This window comes from Schistocerca serialis, chromosome 3, assembly GCF_023864345.2.
Source record: "Schistocerca serialis cubense isolate TAMUIC-IGC-003099 chromosome 3, iqSchSeri2.2, whole genome shotgun sequence".
Classification (NCBI taxonomy): domain Eukaryota; kingdom Metazoa; phylum Arthropoda; class Insecta; order Orthoptera; family Acrididae; genus Schistocerca; species Schistocerca serialis.
In genome coordinates, this window is record NC_064640.1 from 873574058 (window position 1) to 873591434 (window position 17377).

The window sequence follows — 17377 nt, forward strand, 5'->3', positions numbered from 1 at the left end:
TGAAAAATTGTTGCATGTTTCTCTTGTGGAATTTTTGTGGTTGTAAATCTGGACTATCTTACAGGACTGCAATGGATTTTCATGGTATAGAGAAGCTATGTGCGGCTGAAAATTGGACAATTTGGAAGTTCGCAGTACGAAATTTGTTACATGCATCAGACGGTGCATGCGATATGTGTATTGGCTTTGCCAGTGGATGCAACATTGGCACAAATAGATGCATTTAATGCTGTGCTAAAAACATGGGACAAAGCTGCTCGTGCAGTGAATCAGATTACTGTTAGAACTGTGGAAGCAAATCTCATGGCATTGTTGATTGCATGTGAGAGTGCACGGGACAAGCTACATGCCATGTTTGAACAGAAGACAAAGCAAGCTGCATATTCTGTTCAGTCAGAATTCCTCAATTTTTACATGAGTTCAGGCGGTGACGTGGTGACGCATGTCACTCGTTTTGAAAACTTTCAATACAAAACCTGATGAATCATCATTAATGGTTCGACTACTTGACACACTGCCTGACAGTTATGAAAGTCTGTGACAGTTGTGGAGGGCAAGATCTGAAGATCAACAAACACTAAAACATTTGCAGCAATTTTCAGTTACGACAGCAGCGTGCCACACAACCTGGAGAAGTGATTCATGCTGATCTGTGTGGACCTATGGAGTGTAAATTGCTGGTAGGAGCAGAATATTTTCTTTGCTTCACTTGTGACTTTTCAAGATTACACGTGATATGTTTTCTCAAGCAGAAATCTGGGACTGCAGAGAAGATTGCAGAAATGGTTGCCAGCTCAGGGCCCGTCTTAGTTTTTGTGGACAGAAGCAGTAAAAACAACTGTTTATGTATTAAACAAAACTCGTACAAGTCATGTGGATGGCAAAACACCTTATGGTGTATTCAATGGAAAGATGATACACCTAAATAAACTTCATATTTGTGGAGTGAAGTGTTTTGTTGATATTCCGAAGGAAAAGCTAAAGAAATGGGATCCAAAGGGAAAACCAGGAAACTTTGTTTGTTATTCTGATGGCATTGATGGCTTTTGAGTGCGGATTCACTCAGAAAGATGGATTATTCGGTGTAAGGATGCCGGCCGTTGCGGCCGTGTGGTCCTAGTCGTTTCAGTATGGATCCACACGACCGCTACAGCCCCAGGTTCGAATCCTGCCTTGGGCATGGATATTTGTGATGTCCTTAGGTTAGTTAGGTTTAGGTAGTTCTAAGTTCTAGGGGACTGATGACCTCAGATGTTAAGTCCCGTAGTGGTCAGAGCCATTTGAACCATTTTTGGAGTAAGGATGTTGTTTCTGAACCTGAGAAAACTGGTAGGACAATGGAGTTACTCCCACATGAAGCAGGCAATGAAGGATTGAAGAATCATGAAGAGGTAAGCGTGTTTAAGAAACCTACAAAAGAAAGTTCTAGTGAAAGAGAATTGAGAAATAAGCAACAACTGAAGAAACTGCAGCGCCTTACTGATATTATGCTGGCCGAAATAAATGAGAGAAGGAATTATACAGAGGCTATTAATTATGATGACCATGAGCACTGGAGAAAAGCTATGGAGTAAGAAATGACTTAATTGAAAGAAAATGGTACATGGACTCCGGAACCTCTGCCACCAAATCATAATCCCAATACAAACCATTCGGTTTATAGCATTAAGCATAAGGCTGATTGTAAAATTGACTATAATGAAACATTCAGTCCTGTTGCTAGATACAATACAATTAGAGCAATTTTGAGTGTTTCTGGTAGTGAGCAACTTCAGTTGGCACAATTCAATGTAAAATCTGCTTTTTTGAATGACTTCTTGAAAGAAGAAATATATATGGAGCAGCCTGAGGGATTTAGTGATGGACCATATCAGGTATCCAAACTTCATAAAAGTTTATATGGACTAAAACAATCTACAAGGTGCAGGAACCAACAGTTCAAGGACATCCTAATAAATCTTGGGCTTGTGGAAAGTAAGGCAGACCTGTGTTTGTTCTATTGAGAAAACTGTAATGGCAAGTTGATGGTAGTTCTGTATATTGATGATGGATTAATATCTGCAAGTAAGAAGAAGGATATGGAAGTTTTCCTAAGAGAAATTCAACATGAGTTTAAAATTACTGTTGAGCCAGTAGGGTATTTCAGAAATATTAATGTTGTATGTCATGATAATGGATCAATAGAGATTAATCAAGAAAGTTATGCTAAAGATATTCTTCGACGGTTTAACATGACAGAGGGAAATCCTGTGACAACTCCAATTTAGCAGTATCTGCAGCCAAATGAGTTAACCAGTGATAAACCAACTAATGCTCCATATCAAGAAACAGTTGGCTGTCATACGTATTTATCTGTTGGTACAAGGCCCGATATAGCATTTGCAGTGAGCTATGTGTCAAAATTTTTAGAGAATCCTTGACAAAATCACTTGTCTGTGGTAAAAAGAATCCTAAAGTATATAAAAAGTTCAGTGTTGTTGGGTGTAAAATATGATGCTAGACATGCAAACAGAAGGCTAGAGATATATACTGATGCTGATTATGCCAGTGATACAGCAACCCGATGCTCAGTTAGTGGAGTGGTTGCATATCACTATCAACAACATAGCCGGAGTATGTGGCTACCAATGAAAGGGGAAGGGGGGGAATATGGGTATCTAAGCTCTATGAAGAAATTTCACCACTGGAGTGTGTTCCAGTTCTTCTTGCTGATAATGCAAGAGCTATTAAACTGACCAAAAATTCTGAATTTCACAAGAGGTCAAAGCATATTGATGTTCACATGCACTACATGTTCAAGTGAAAGGTTTATATTACTCTCTCTGCTATGTACTATATCTATGCCTTTGGTTGGTGTCATAAAATAAAATACATGTGTCTTGTTATAGCAACTATGTCATGTGTATGCCTTATGTTGTGGCCTTTAGTTCTTTCTTGAAGTTTCTGCAATACTGTACACAGTACCTGTAACACGTGCCAGTTAGAAATTTGGAAAATTTCCAATCCACAGATTAAATTTAAACTACTGTTGGTATCTAGTGTCACTGTACCATGCAGATTTTAATCTATCCACAATAATGAATTTTGAGAATTAGCTGCTTTATATCTTTAGAAATTTTCCTTCTCTGTAATCAAGTTGGACTATACAAACAATGGATTTTCAGTTTGTGTAGCAAACCTTTGGCAAACGTTCTCCTATAGTCTAGTTGCTGCAGATCCAAGTGAGACAATATCATAAGGTCATAAACCCCCACACACCCGAACAAAAAATAGTTTGGTAAAAACATTCATATTTTTTCATATACTAATTTCTAAATTTCTCAGGAAACTTTCAGAGAATAAATTAGAATGACAACCAAGCACCTTGAAAATGACAAATAAGCCTAGGGAATGACAAGCTGCATTTAACAGAGGCTTCTCTTTTGTTGCTAGCCTATAGAGATGGGATGGGAATTTGACCAGAAGCAGAGAACATTCCAGCAGGATGAACAGGCCCATTCACAAACTGACTTTACCTGGTGCCAACACCAAACCCGACATGGTTCATTAGAACACAAGTAGAGCCAGCGAACTGCAGGATAGTAAGGAAGGCAAGGCAGAACGGGAAAGGTGCTCCTCTGAGTGATAGATGAGGTGGAGGGGGGTGGTGGGGACAGGGGGGAGAGAGAGAGAGAGAGAGAGAGAGAGAGAGAGAGAGAGAGAGAGAGAGAGAACATATTGGAACAAATGAAAGAAGCAGCATTTGAATTATTTACATGCCTGTATAGCTATAGTCTCCAGAGTTTTGTTCAAAGTCAAGGTGCTGAGTGAAATAATGTTAATGGTGGGTGCAGGCTATAGTTCCATATTACGGAAAATACCACACTGTCAATATTGTAAGATTTTGAAATTGTATCATCACTGGCATGTAGTGACAGCAATATTGATATTAATTAAAAAGGTACTACCTCAAATACAAAGCATTTTTATTAATATATGACTAGTTTCAATAATTAAAGCACCATCCTCTGACATAAAACACTTGACTATCAGTACCCTGTCGATGTTAAATGTAGTATAAAATGCATATCATACTATGATTCACATTGCTTTGTTTCCATCATGTGAAAGACATATATCTTCTTCAGGAACCAAAGTAACGTAAGCAAACTTTGGCCTTCATATGTTTTAAATTACACAGGGTGAGTCAAAAAGAATAATCTGATTAAAAAAAAAAAACATGACTGTTATGTTATTTGAGATGTAAACATGAACAACAGACCATTGAAAGGAGCAAATTCTCAAGTCTTTCATGGTGCATCCCCCCCCCCCCCCCCCCACCAGTTCTTGTAAAAATGGTGTCAGGACAACAGAAAGGGTTTTCTGTTCTATGATTTGTGCAGTGCTGGTCAATAATAACGGTTCAGCAGGACTTTCATATTAGGTATGGTGGGGATCCTCCTACAGTACAGAGCATTAGATGATGGCATGAACAATTCTAAGGAACAAACTGTTTGTGTAACGGTAAATCGCTGGACATCACCAAGTGTCTGAGACAGATATGAACACATCCACGATAGTTTCACAAGGAGTTCATAGAAATCAGTTCGCCTTGCACCTCAACAGCTCAACATGCCCCCAATGTCCATCTGGCACGTGTTGCGTTGATGTTTACACATGAAACCATACAAAATTCAGCAACTGAAAGCCCATCTTTAAGGTGACAAGGCCTTTACCTAACGATCAAGAACAGCATTGTTTGCTTATAGTTGTCAGTGGTAGCAGACAGGCAACAATGTGTGAAATAACTGCAGAAATGTTTGTGGGTTGTACAACAAACTTATCTGTTAGCACAGTGCACCAAAATTTGGCATTCATGGGTTAAGGTGACAGATGACCAACGCGAGTGCCTTTGCTAACAGCCTCTCCTTGGCTTGTGACCACATCAGATTATTGTAAAACTATGATCTGATCAGATGAGTCCCAGTTTCAGTTGGTAAGCGCTGATGGTAGTAATTGAGTGTGACATAGATCCCACAGAAACCATGGATACAAGTTCTCAATAAGGCACTGTGCAAGCTGGAGGTGACTCGATAATTCTGTGGGCTGTGTTTACATGGAATGGATTGGATCCTCTGGTACAACTGAACTGATCATTCATTGGAAATGGTTACGTTTGGCTACTTGGAGGTCTATTTTGCCATTTGTGGTCGAATTTTTGTGGGTAACAATGCACCATGTCATTGGGCAACAATTGTTCACAAATGGTTTCAAGAACATTCTGGACAATTTGAGCAAATGGTTTGGCCACTCCAATGCCTCAACATTAATCCCATCAAAGATTTATGGGACATCATTGAGAGGTCAGACTACATATAAAGTCCTGCACAGGCTACATTGTCACAATTATGGATGGCTATAGAGGCAGTATGGCTCAATATTTCTGCAGGGGACTTCCTATGAGTTGTTGGGTTCTATGTCATGTTGAGTTGCTGCACTATGCAGGGCAGAAGGAGGTCCAACACAATATTAGGAGGTATCCTATGACTTTTGTCACCTCAGTGTAGTTAGCTTCTCACAGTATGGGCTCAGGAATATCTTTTTGAAACACAATGCAGCTGAAAGCATGAGACTAAATGTGCACAACTTTTTTTTTTTTTCAAATAAAGAGATCTACTTCTAAATCTATAACCTCACTCCCCAAAATACTGTTAAGTACATACCAGAGGGTACTCCAAGTATGCCCTGTATTAGGATCTCCTACCATTCCTTTCACATATGTGTCTGTCTGCTCTGTAATAAGTCTCATTTTGGCTATAGAGCCCCACAGGAACAATACACAGACCCTGAACTATCTCTCTACATTTTTCACTTAATACTTTTGTCTGAAACATGATAAGTAGGCTTTTATAGGGTAGTTGATGTCTATCTTCAGGCATCTGTCAGGTCAGGTTTTACAGCATTTCCATTATGTAATTTTAGAAAACATTTTAATGGAGAATAGAACAGTGATCTTCATGGAGCACGTTAAAACAGTTTTGATCATAACCGAACATTTTCTAACAAATTTCAACCAGTTTCAGTCAAATAGCAATCACCTTCAGATACAATAAAATAGGTAGAAGGTATATTTCCGTCTATATCTGACTTGTACTTACATATCAGTGTATATGGTCGTCAGACTGTCTTTCTTTCAGTCACTTTTAACTGAAATCAGTTGTAGTCTTTTAATAAATGTTCTATTCTGACCAAAACTGTTTTAAGTTTAATTTTAAGAACTTTTTTGTGATTCTCTCTTGTAAGTCAAAACTACCTGGCACAATTAATGCCGTCCTTCTCTGAAACAATCAACATTCCCTTATATATGTGACTGATTTCAGTTGTGACTCATTGATTTTGTTTTTATAGGATACTATGCTTTTGCATTTTCTTATCTCTCCTTCTCTTTCCTTCCCCCCCCCCCCCCCCCCCCCCTCCTCAACACATCCCTCCAGAAATTTGCTGTTTCAGGCTAAGCAGGCTGGACAGAATAAAATGACAATTAAGAGCCACACTGCACATACTGGTTCATTTGAAAAATCAGTCACCTAACTATAATTTTCTTTCCTACTTTACAAATATTGTAATTCACTTGTACCAAGGCTGGGATTCAAACCCATGTCACCTGCTCACTAGGCAGACATACTACCACTTCACCACCTCGGCACAGTGAGTTTACCCAATTGCTTGGGCAAATCTGCAAGCCTCCCTCCTCAATCCTAATTCACTCCTCAATCACCTTGGTGTTCCTATTTTAGGGGTAATACTAAATGGGCTGAGGCATGATACGGAACTGAGACTGAGGAGGAAGGCACGACAGGGTTGGGTGAGCAGCTGTGCAAAGGCACTGTACCAGTGTGGCATAGCGGTAAGTACATCTGCATAGTGAGGAGGAGACCCAGGTTCGAATCCCGACCTCAGTACAAATTTTCATTTGTCACTTCAGTATGTATATGTACACCATAGATGTGAATTTGGTCTGAGCTCCTGGTGGTAGTGGCCATGTGTGTATGTGGTGTGCTTGCTTGTGTGAGTGTGGTTATATGTGATTACATTGCTGAAGAACGCTTTGGCCAACAACTGTAATGTGTAACAGACTTTCTGTTGTGCCTGTTTGAAACTTCATGGGTCATCTTAATGTGGTGCATGAGTTTGTGTGTGCATGTTGTCCAATTCCATTGAAGGCCTAATCGGCCGAATGCTCACTTTCTGAGAGTCTTTTTGCTGTGCCTATCTGCGGCTAAGCATCTCCACAGTAAGGTGAGTACTGACTACCTTTTTCAGAGTATTATTACATTCCATCATGGATACGTCACTGTTTAAAGAACAACAATTATTTGCATCAACAGTTCCACATATATTTTGTAAGAAATTAAAAATTAGCACACCACCTGGGTTGTGGGAAATCTTTTTGGTAATACTAATAAACTATATTAGGCATAGAATTATTAAGCTATGTAAAAAAAGTGAAACATCTGTTATTATTTTGATTGAACATTGTTTTGAATACAGTTATGTACCAAACTGTGGAGGGAGATTCCCTTCAGTAGAACTATATCAAAGTTGTCTTTCATTTGTACTACAATATTTAAAGGTCTTGATTGCAATATGTGAAGGCTTCACAGTATATGAATGCTATAAGTGAAACAGGATGTATAATCATGTAGCCATAACTGCTGATTTATGGTGGTTTACATGATCTATAGCATAATGTTCATTTCAGTCCCTTCCATGCATTATGATAATGCAATTTTCACAAATTTTTATTTAACAGTCAATGATACATAGCTCTACAAGTAACAGTGATATGTGAATAAACTGTAGCCATTTTGAAAATTTACATTTACGTCAATGGAGGCCATCTCTTGCAGTTTTATTTCTATGTCTGTCAAAAGAGAAGTTATGTTACGTGTTAAGGATGAGTATTGAGTTTAAAGTATAGGATGAATTACTGTACAATGTGTAGCCTTTCACTCTTTAGGAGTACTTAGTTAGTCTGCAACACACACACATATAATGGATAAATAATTATCTCATACAATTTATATAATTTCATGAAATACTGACAGTTGTGTTTCATTTACAGTAAGAATAAGATGCCTGTAACAGTCTGGTGTTAAATGATATTGCCCCTACACCACTATCACCTAATTGTATTTTGAAGCTCCTACTCATGTCAACTGTGGGTTTCTGTGATAACTTTGAGTTTCTGCAATCTTGCAATAGCCAGTGCTAGTTGCAAGCTTCCTAAGAGTGATGGAGGAAACAGTATGGCATCTATAATGTTTGAGGCTGTGTCCAACACTTTTACTGACTGCAATAAATCATGGAAACTACTAGGCAAGTGTTGACATTTTGTTTAAACCACTGGAAAGTATATTACATAAGGATTCCAGTCATATTATTAAAAATCAGGAAAGGTGTTTTGAAGAGATGTCATGAGTATATTTGTGTTGAATGAACTGTGTTCCCAAAATCACCCATCAAATGGCTACTGATACTACCACTAGGCAATATGAGAAGGACTTGTTTTAATTTTTTGACTAATCAATCTCATAGTTACTTCTGTCTGGCTGTCCAGAAAAAAAGAAATGGGAATGTTAAGAGCATCGAAGATGTATGAAATACCCAAATCAACAATATGAGAGTACGTTAAAAGATTGCAAAAGGACAAACTGAAAAGGAAACTACAGTTTTAACATGGAAACCTGGAAGGAAAAATGGAAATGAGTATATAGCATTGTGGGAGAGGAGTCCACCATTCAGGGAAGTTCGGCCGCCGAGGACAAGTATTTATTTCATTCAACGCCACATTGGGCGACTTGTGCGTTGGGGATGCGGATGAAATGATGATGAGGACAACATAACACCCAGTCCCTGAGCAAAGAAAAATCTCCTGCCCCTGCTGGGAATCAAACCAAGGCCCCTTTTTAATGGCATTTCGCTGCGTAGACCACTCAGCTAATGGGGGCGGACACTTTGAAGGAAACCTGTGCTGACATGTGAGGCAGAGAAAGATCTGATCCAGTACTATACAAAAGCAGAAAAGGATGTTTCTGGTTTGACACATAAGGACTTAAAGCAGATGGTGTTTGAGCTTGCCTGAAAGAACAATCTGCCTCACCTCTCTTCTAAACCAGCAAATATGGCAGATTAAAAGTGGATGAACTTATTTTTTAGGAGAAGTTGTTCCCAATTAAAAGCAGGAACACCACAATCATTGACAAGAGCTAGAAACTTGGGCTTTACTCAAGACCATGTGAAGCCATTTTTCTGTAGTCTAAAAGCAGAGCTGCTAAAATCAAGTTCAACACTACCAGAACATTTAACGTACACAAAACTAGAATCACAACTGTCCAAAGCAAAAATGTGAAATTTATTTGTGTGAAAGGAATATTGGCAATTTACAAACAGTCATTGGTAGAGGGGGGATATCTGAACACTGGTATGTCAGGTGCCCGCAAGTATGTCACTCCAATATGGTTTTCATTCCAAGATTTTGCCCACGTCTGCAATACACCTCATGGTATGGATAGGATGCAGCCTCTAGATATTGCTTTCATGAAACCATTTAAAACTTTATATTCAACAAATTGAGAGGTGAATTTACTGTAATTAGGGTAGAATTGTGACAAAGTGTGAAGTAGCTGCACTCATGGGCAAAGCATGCGTTAGAGCAGCAATTGTGATTAATGCACTGAGTGGTTTTCATGTCACTGGTATCTGTCCTTGTAATGACTCAGTATTTACTGAAGCTGACTCTATTCATGAACTGAATGATAACCAACCAAAGCCTATTTATGAAGATCAATGTGGGCCTTAACTACTTGCAAATACAGTCACAGTTGATCTAGGACTTAGGCCTGTATCACATTGCACTGAGAGCCAGTTTCAGTCTATTTGTGAAGATCAGCCTCAAATCATGTCACATTCCACATTTGATACCATCACTATATCCTATAAACTTTCCCGAAGATGTAAAAGCTGTACCAAAATTTCAACCAGTGTCTCAAAAATAAAAGGTCCTGAGAGTATGGTGTTGACTAGTTTTTCTTATAAGAAAAAGTTGGAATTCTTTTATGCTTCTAAAGGCACAAACAGTTCAAATGATGCTTCAAGATATGGAGCAACATGAAAGAGTAATGCCACCTGTTGTACTGTGACAGGAACGGTTGGGGGGTTGCAGCTAACAAAAACGCAGCAGGACAGAACGGGAATGGCCCAGGAACAAAGAACATGTACGAACGGGAATAGAAGGACAAACACGATGACAGACAACAAAGCAAGACACCAAGATCAAGAACAAAGTAGTAAGCAATGGGGTCACAAGAGATAAACTCACAAAATCAAAGCAATGCCCACTTGTAAATGGGAAGTAAGCACACGCAACATTAACACGATGTCTGTAAGCGAGATATCAACCGACTCAAGGCATATACCAGGCTGCCTCACTAAGTGAAAGGAAGCCACCTAAATACACAACAGTTTTTGTTTATATTGGCCGCTGGGACCACGGGCTCGACAGTGGTGCACTCACATTAGAGTCGGGCCAGGAACACGTACAGATACGGCTTACGGTGCGACTGCTGCAGAGACCTCTAGTGGTCATCGAGTTAAATGCCATCTATTGTGGATAATAAACCCATGGCACTCAGTACCAGACCACCAACACTTACAGGAAATTTAAAAGAAAGTATAAAATCTCTAGTTCTGACAATGATGTGGCTAGCGAACCTTCACAAACAGACACCAAAGATGATATCAATCTGGACCTGATGACGATTCTGTGGATGCTATCTGTGCACTTTGCCATAAGAAGTTTTCTGTCAATTTCAGTGGAGAACAATGGCTTATGTGTTATTTGTGTTTCAACTGGAATCACAAATTTTTTGATGCAGTGAATAGTGAATGGAGATGGTACACATGTTATTTCTGTGTGAATAACTATCTCTTAAATCTGTTTTACGTAATTCTGACATAAATAAGCTCATGCAATTATGGAACCGTGTATTATTTTTCCAATAAATTCTAAGGTTTTGTCTTATTTTTTATTTAAATCCACTTACAAAAGCTAACTGAATATGTGCTCTTCCATTTTCAAACAAGTGCTCCTATAGCCTGGTGAGCAAAAGTAGGAATGGGTGTTCACAATATTTAGAACCCAATTTTGAAAAATTTTTGGTTATTAAGGTTTCCTAGTTTATTCAAACTAGCATAGCTTAAGAAGGAATTTGGCTAATGCAAGCCAAAGGAGGATAAGTTGTAGAAATATGCCTTAAGTTTTTAAGCTCTATTTCATAGAACAGGAGGCTGATAAGCAGTGTAATAATTATGGTAGACAACATTTGAGGCTCAATACACTTCTAAATCATCTTTCTTCTTCATTTTACTGTGAATCATAGTGACTATTTCCAGTCAGACAACTACCTGAATGATGTTTAGTTTACTGTCACTTCTTCCCTGACAAACTACGTAGAAATAATTTGCCAGAGAATTGCTACTGAATTGCATTATGAATATTTTATTGTAAGACTACAGTAACATTGTTTCCACAAATTAAATTTATAAACTGATCTGTGAATGGTAACATTGAAGTTCCAAGCAAGATGATTTATTTTGCAGATTCTAATAATACAACAAAAAACAGCAACAAATAAAAAAGATCACTATAGGTTAATGTCTAACAACATAAATGTCATTGGACATGCATGCTAGGCAGGACAAAAAGAAAGGAGGAATGAGCATTTGCCTCACTGAAAGGAATATCTTGACACACCCTGAAAGTAAGTTAGATAAACCTAAACTAGCTTAGAATGGCTGACATATGAACTGCACCTCTACTAAATATGAATCCAGTGATGTGACCACAGTAACACAGATCTCAATTCAGCTTGAAATAAATAAAGTGGCAGTCGACCAAATACCCAGTCTGATCAAACAAAAGTGAAGCACCCAGAGGATACGGTCAAATATAAATGTAATTTCATATGCGCAAACACCATTGGCAGTTATGTAAGTGATTAGGGTTGTAGTTCTCTGTAACAGGCAGAACGGCCAACAGAGTGCATTAGTTTTGTCAGATTCAGTGTTGTTACCTAGGCTGCTAGGATATATATGTGGAGTGAACAGCATCAGATGTTTAGTTATTACTGTGAAAGACATGGAGATGCCACTTACATAAGACAGAATTATTAGCACCTGACGGAGTTAGAATGTGATCTCATTGTGGGTTCTCTTTCAGCCAGCACAGTAAGCTGAACATTATCCAGATTTTTGGGGCATTTGGCTGTGGCAATGGGCCATCGTTGGACTGCATAGGATTGTAAGGGAGTGCATACTCATCATCAAGGTTCCTGTCAACCACATTTAACCACCACAAGGGTGTATCGCCATATTGTACGTGAATAACTTTATAACCCTGTCACAGCTGCACCTGCCATTTGAGAACAAGCAAGGGCCTACCTGCACCATCCTGTGTTATCCTGCACCATTGATCAGAGACTAGTAGCAGCTGGACTAGGCAATTACTGTCCCATTTTTAGGCTGTCAGTAATCATCACAACACAAACATCTGAATTTGGAATGATGCTGTGTGCAGGAAGACTGGAGCACTGATGAATGGCATTGCATTGTGTTCAACAATGAATTGTGGTTCTCCACTAACCTAGATGATCACTGTTAGTGAATATGGTGGCAACCTGGAGAGAGGTCACATTCTCTCAATGTTTTATAGAGCCACAGCAGTGTAATTCCTGGCATCACTGTCTGGGGAGCCATTAGGTATGACTTTTGATTACAGCTGGTAGTCAGTGAAGGAATTCTGATGTCACAATATTTCATCAAGAACTTAGTGCCTCTTCATATGTTACTTCTTAGGCAACACTTTTGTGGTGCCAATTTTCAACAGGACACTCATCACTCAGACATGGTACATGTCTCTATGAACTGCCTGCATGATGCTGAGGTAGGCTGCTCTTTTGGCCAGCAAGATTCCAGATCTACCCCAACAGAACAAGTGTGCGAACAGCATGGACATCAGTTCCATCCCAGTTCCAGTATCAAAGATACCAAAGGCTAGTTACGACTGTTGTCCAGCTTGCCTCGGGAGATGATATAACAGTTTTTATGGCATTATTCCAAACATAGTCAGTGCATGCATGCAGGCCAGAAGAGATATGACATCATACTGCCAAGTTCTATACCAATTTGAATTGATACTGTAATAGCTAAAATACATACTGTATCAATCCATGAAGTTTCATTTTGTTTTTTTCTAGCATTCTGGGTGCTTTACACATTTTGTCAGGTAGTGTATACTGTTTCCAAATTAACAAAGTGCATTGGCCATGTATTTTAATAAACAACCTTTGATTTTCTGCACTCATGACACACAGAGCTATATTTTAAGAATAAAAGTGTTTATTACACAAATGCAAATGGTGAATATAATATGCCATCATCACAAACTGCCATTTACTTGGTATCTCTCCTAACATATATTCACTAATGACATCTGTCCTAAGTAATCCATCACTGTTTGAAATGAATATTAATACTCAGATCTGCATCACCAAAAGAAACAGTACAACTTTATTACTGACAGCTAAAGCTTACAACAGCTCAGAAATGTTTGAAATATGCTGCCATAAAACTATTTCAGCACTTACTTCATAACAACAGGTATATCAAGTGTCAATATAAACTGAAATTGTTTCCTCTACTTCTATTCTAGAAATGAATACCACTAAAACATTCATATTTCTTTATGTACTACATGCATATGTAATAAAACTGGGGGTTCCTATTTTAAAAAAATGCATATGATATCCATTTGACCTATGGTGGCGCCATCTAGCGAGCCAACCATAGCTCCATCTGGTTTCCCCCTTCAAGGTAGATGAGTTTAGTTCTTTGTAGTTTTTTCATTTGATGCTTATTTCGTGTGATATTTGGCCCGGTCACTATCAATGGACCACCCTGTATATCTGAGAACACTTATGCTATCTGTCAGATATTTTATATCTTTGGATAGGATATCAAAGAGTTTTATAGCTGATAATTGCATTCCTTTCTGTGGCACAGTTAGATTCACCAAAGTTAAGTGCAGATCACTTTTTATTCTAGTGTTGTATTGGCGAATATCTCTGTTACTTTCAAATTACAATGTGTTGAAAATGAATTTAATGAGTGAATAAATGTGCTGCAAGGATGTGTTTAATATTCCATATCGCTTAACAGATTCCTGGAAGATTTATATGTGTTGACACCATAATTAATTCTAATTACTTCGTTTTGTGTAGTGAATACTTTTTGCCTAAGTGGAGAGTTATCCTAGGAGAAAGTGATCGATCACTAACATTAGACATGAACAGCAATGGGCCCATAATATAACTCTTTGGATTAATCAGTGTAATTTCTCCCCATGAAGGTGATATGGTGTCCCTCTTTGCAATTTCAAAATGACAAGTAACAAAAGTTGGAAAATATCTCTTTCTATTACTTGATCGTGTCTAGTTTTGAGTTTTTCTTCATATCCCATCCTCAAATCATCCATCCAATCAGAATAAATGTTACTCCACACACCGAAACTCCATTACAATCAGTATGCACAGAGTACAATGAAAGTGATCACAAAACTGGATACGTTTCATGGTCATTTGCACTGTACTCAACTTTGCTAATAACTGTCATGATTTCTTGCTGTGAGAAATAATATTTGTTGTGCTTGGATGGATGATCTAAGAATGGGTTATCGATAAAAACCTGAAACTGGTCACCATCGAGTAACTAAAAGAGCATTTTGCAACTTTAGCTGTTTGTCATATTGAAATGGTATCACAAGTTGCTGGCCCTTCAACAACCCAGCATGCTGGAAACCTGTGTCCCTCTTTGTATCACTCACCTGGCCTAGTGTAACATTCTTCATCCTGATTCATAAGTAGGAACTAAACCTGGCATGTGCTGAACAAGCTATCCCATAAAAACTTAATTTCTCTTACAGTTCATTGTGATTGAACAATAAAATGTCTTTAATCGTCAATACGAAGGTCCAAGAGTTATGGTAAACCTGAAGGGGTGCATCGGAATCTACTACTAGACTCCCTGGTAAGGTTCAAAACACAGACTGTTTGAGGCGTTACTCCCCCTGGACAGAAGGCACCATTGTACCTTTAGTATGCAATCCCGATGCAATTTCTGTGTTTCATCATCAATGTGAAGGTCCAACGGTTACAGTAAGTCTGCAGTGGTGCATTGGAATCTACTACTGGACTCCCAGGTATGGCTCAAAGCACAGTCTGTTTGAAGCGTTACTCCCCCTGGACAAAAGTTGCCATTGTGCCTTTTGTATTCAATCCGGATGCAGTTTGTGTCTTTCATCGTCAATGTGAGTGTCCAAGGGTAACAGTAAAGCTGCAGTGGTGCATCGAAATGTACTATTGTACTCCGAGGAAAAGGCACAGTCTGTTAGAAACGATACTCCCCCTGGACACATGTGTGCGTTGTGCCTTTTGTATTCAATCCAGATCCAATATCTTTGTTTCATCATTAGTGTGAACGTCCAAGGGTTACAGTAAATTTGCGGTGGTGCCCAGGAATCCACTATTTTACTCCCAGGAAAAAGCACAGACGTTTTGGAGCGTTACTCCCCGTGAACAGAAGTCGGCATTGTGCCTTTTGCATTCAATTTCGATGAAATTTATGTGTTACATCGTCAGTGTGAAAGTCCAAGGGACACAGTAAACCTGCTGTGGTGCATCGGAATCTAATACTTGTCTACCACGAAATTTTCATATCACAGACTGTATGAAGCATTACTCCACCTGGAGAGAAGTCGTCATTGTGCATTTTGTATTCAATCCCGATTCAATTTCCATGTTTCAAAGTCAATATGAAGGCCCAAGGGTTACAGTAAACATGTCATGGTTAATCATAATCTAATACTGGTCTAACAGGAAAGTTTCTAACACAGACTGTTTGAAGCGTTACTCCCCCTGGACACAAGTGTGTATTGTGCCTTTTGTATTCAACCCTAATGCAATTTTTGTGTTTCATCGTCAATGTGAAATTCCAAGGGTTACAGTAAAGCTGCAGAGGTGCATCAGATTCTAATACACTCACAGGACTCACAGGAAAGGTTCAAAGCACCTACTATTTGAAGCATCTATCCCCCTGGACAGTAGTCGGCATTGTGCTTTTTCTGTACATTCACGATGCCACCTCTGTGATTTATCATCAGTAAGAAGGTCCATGGGTTACAGTAAACCTGCAGTGGTGCATCGGAATCTACTACTGGACTCCCAGGAAAGGTTCAAAGCACAGACTGCTTGAAGCGTTACTCCCCGTTTACAGAAGCCGGCATTGTGCCTTTTGTATTCAATCGCGATGCAATTTGTGTGTTTCACCGTCAATGTGAAGGTCAAAGGGCAAGAGTTAACCTGCAGTGGCGCACAGAAATCTAGTATTGTACCCCCAGGAAAAAGCACAGACTGTTTGAAACGTTACTCCCCCTGGACAGAAGTCGGCATTGAGCCTTTTGCAATCAATCCGGATGCAATTTCTGTGTTACATCGTCAGTGTGAGCGTCCAAGGGGTACAGTAAGCCTGCTGTGGTGCATCAGAATGTAATGCTGGCCCCCAGGAAAGTTTCATATCACAGACTGTATGAATCGTTATTTCCCCTGGACAGAAGTAGTCATTGTGCATTTTATATTCAATCCCGATGCCATTCCTGTGTTTCATTGTCAATGTGAAGGTTTAAGGGTTACAATAAACATGTTGTGGTGAATCACAATCTAATACTGGTCTTCCAGGATTGTTTTTAACACAGACTGTTTGAAGCGTTAACCCGGCGTGAGCCAGGTTGGTATCTATCTTAAGATTATTAATCCATATTAGTACGAAAGGACCACATGGTTGAAATATTTTTTATTATATTGATTAATATTAATTAATTTACTATTTTGACAGATTAATGTGTTGAATTTAGAATTCCCCCCTCCCTCCCCCCCCCCCCCCCTGGACACAAGTGTGTATTGTGCATTTTGTGTTCAATCACGATACAATTTCTGTGTTTCATCATCAATGTGAAGGTCCAAGAGTTACAGTAATGTTGCAATGGTGCATCAGAATCTATTACTGGACTACCAGGAAAGGTTCAAGCACATACTGTTTGTAGCGTTACTCACTCTGGACGGAAGTCGGCACTGTGCCTTTTGAATTCAATCTAGATACAATTTTTGTGTTTCATCATCAATGTTAAGGTCCAAGGGTTACCGTAAGCCTACAGTGGTGCATCGGAATCTACTACTGGGCTCCCAGGAATGGTTCAAATCACAGACTGTTTGAAATGTGACTCCTC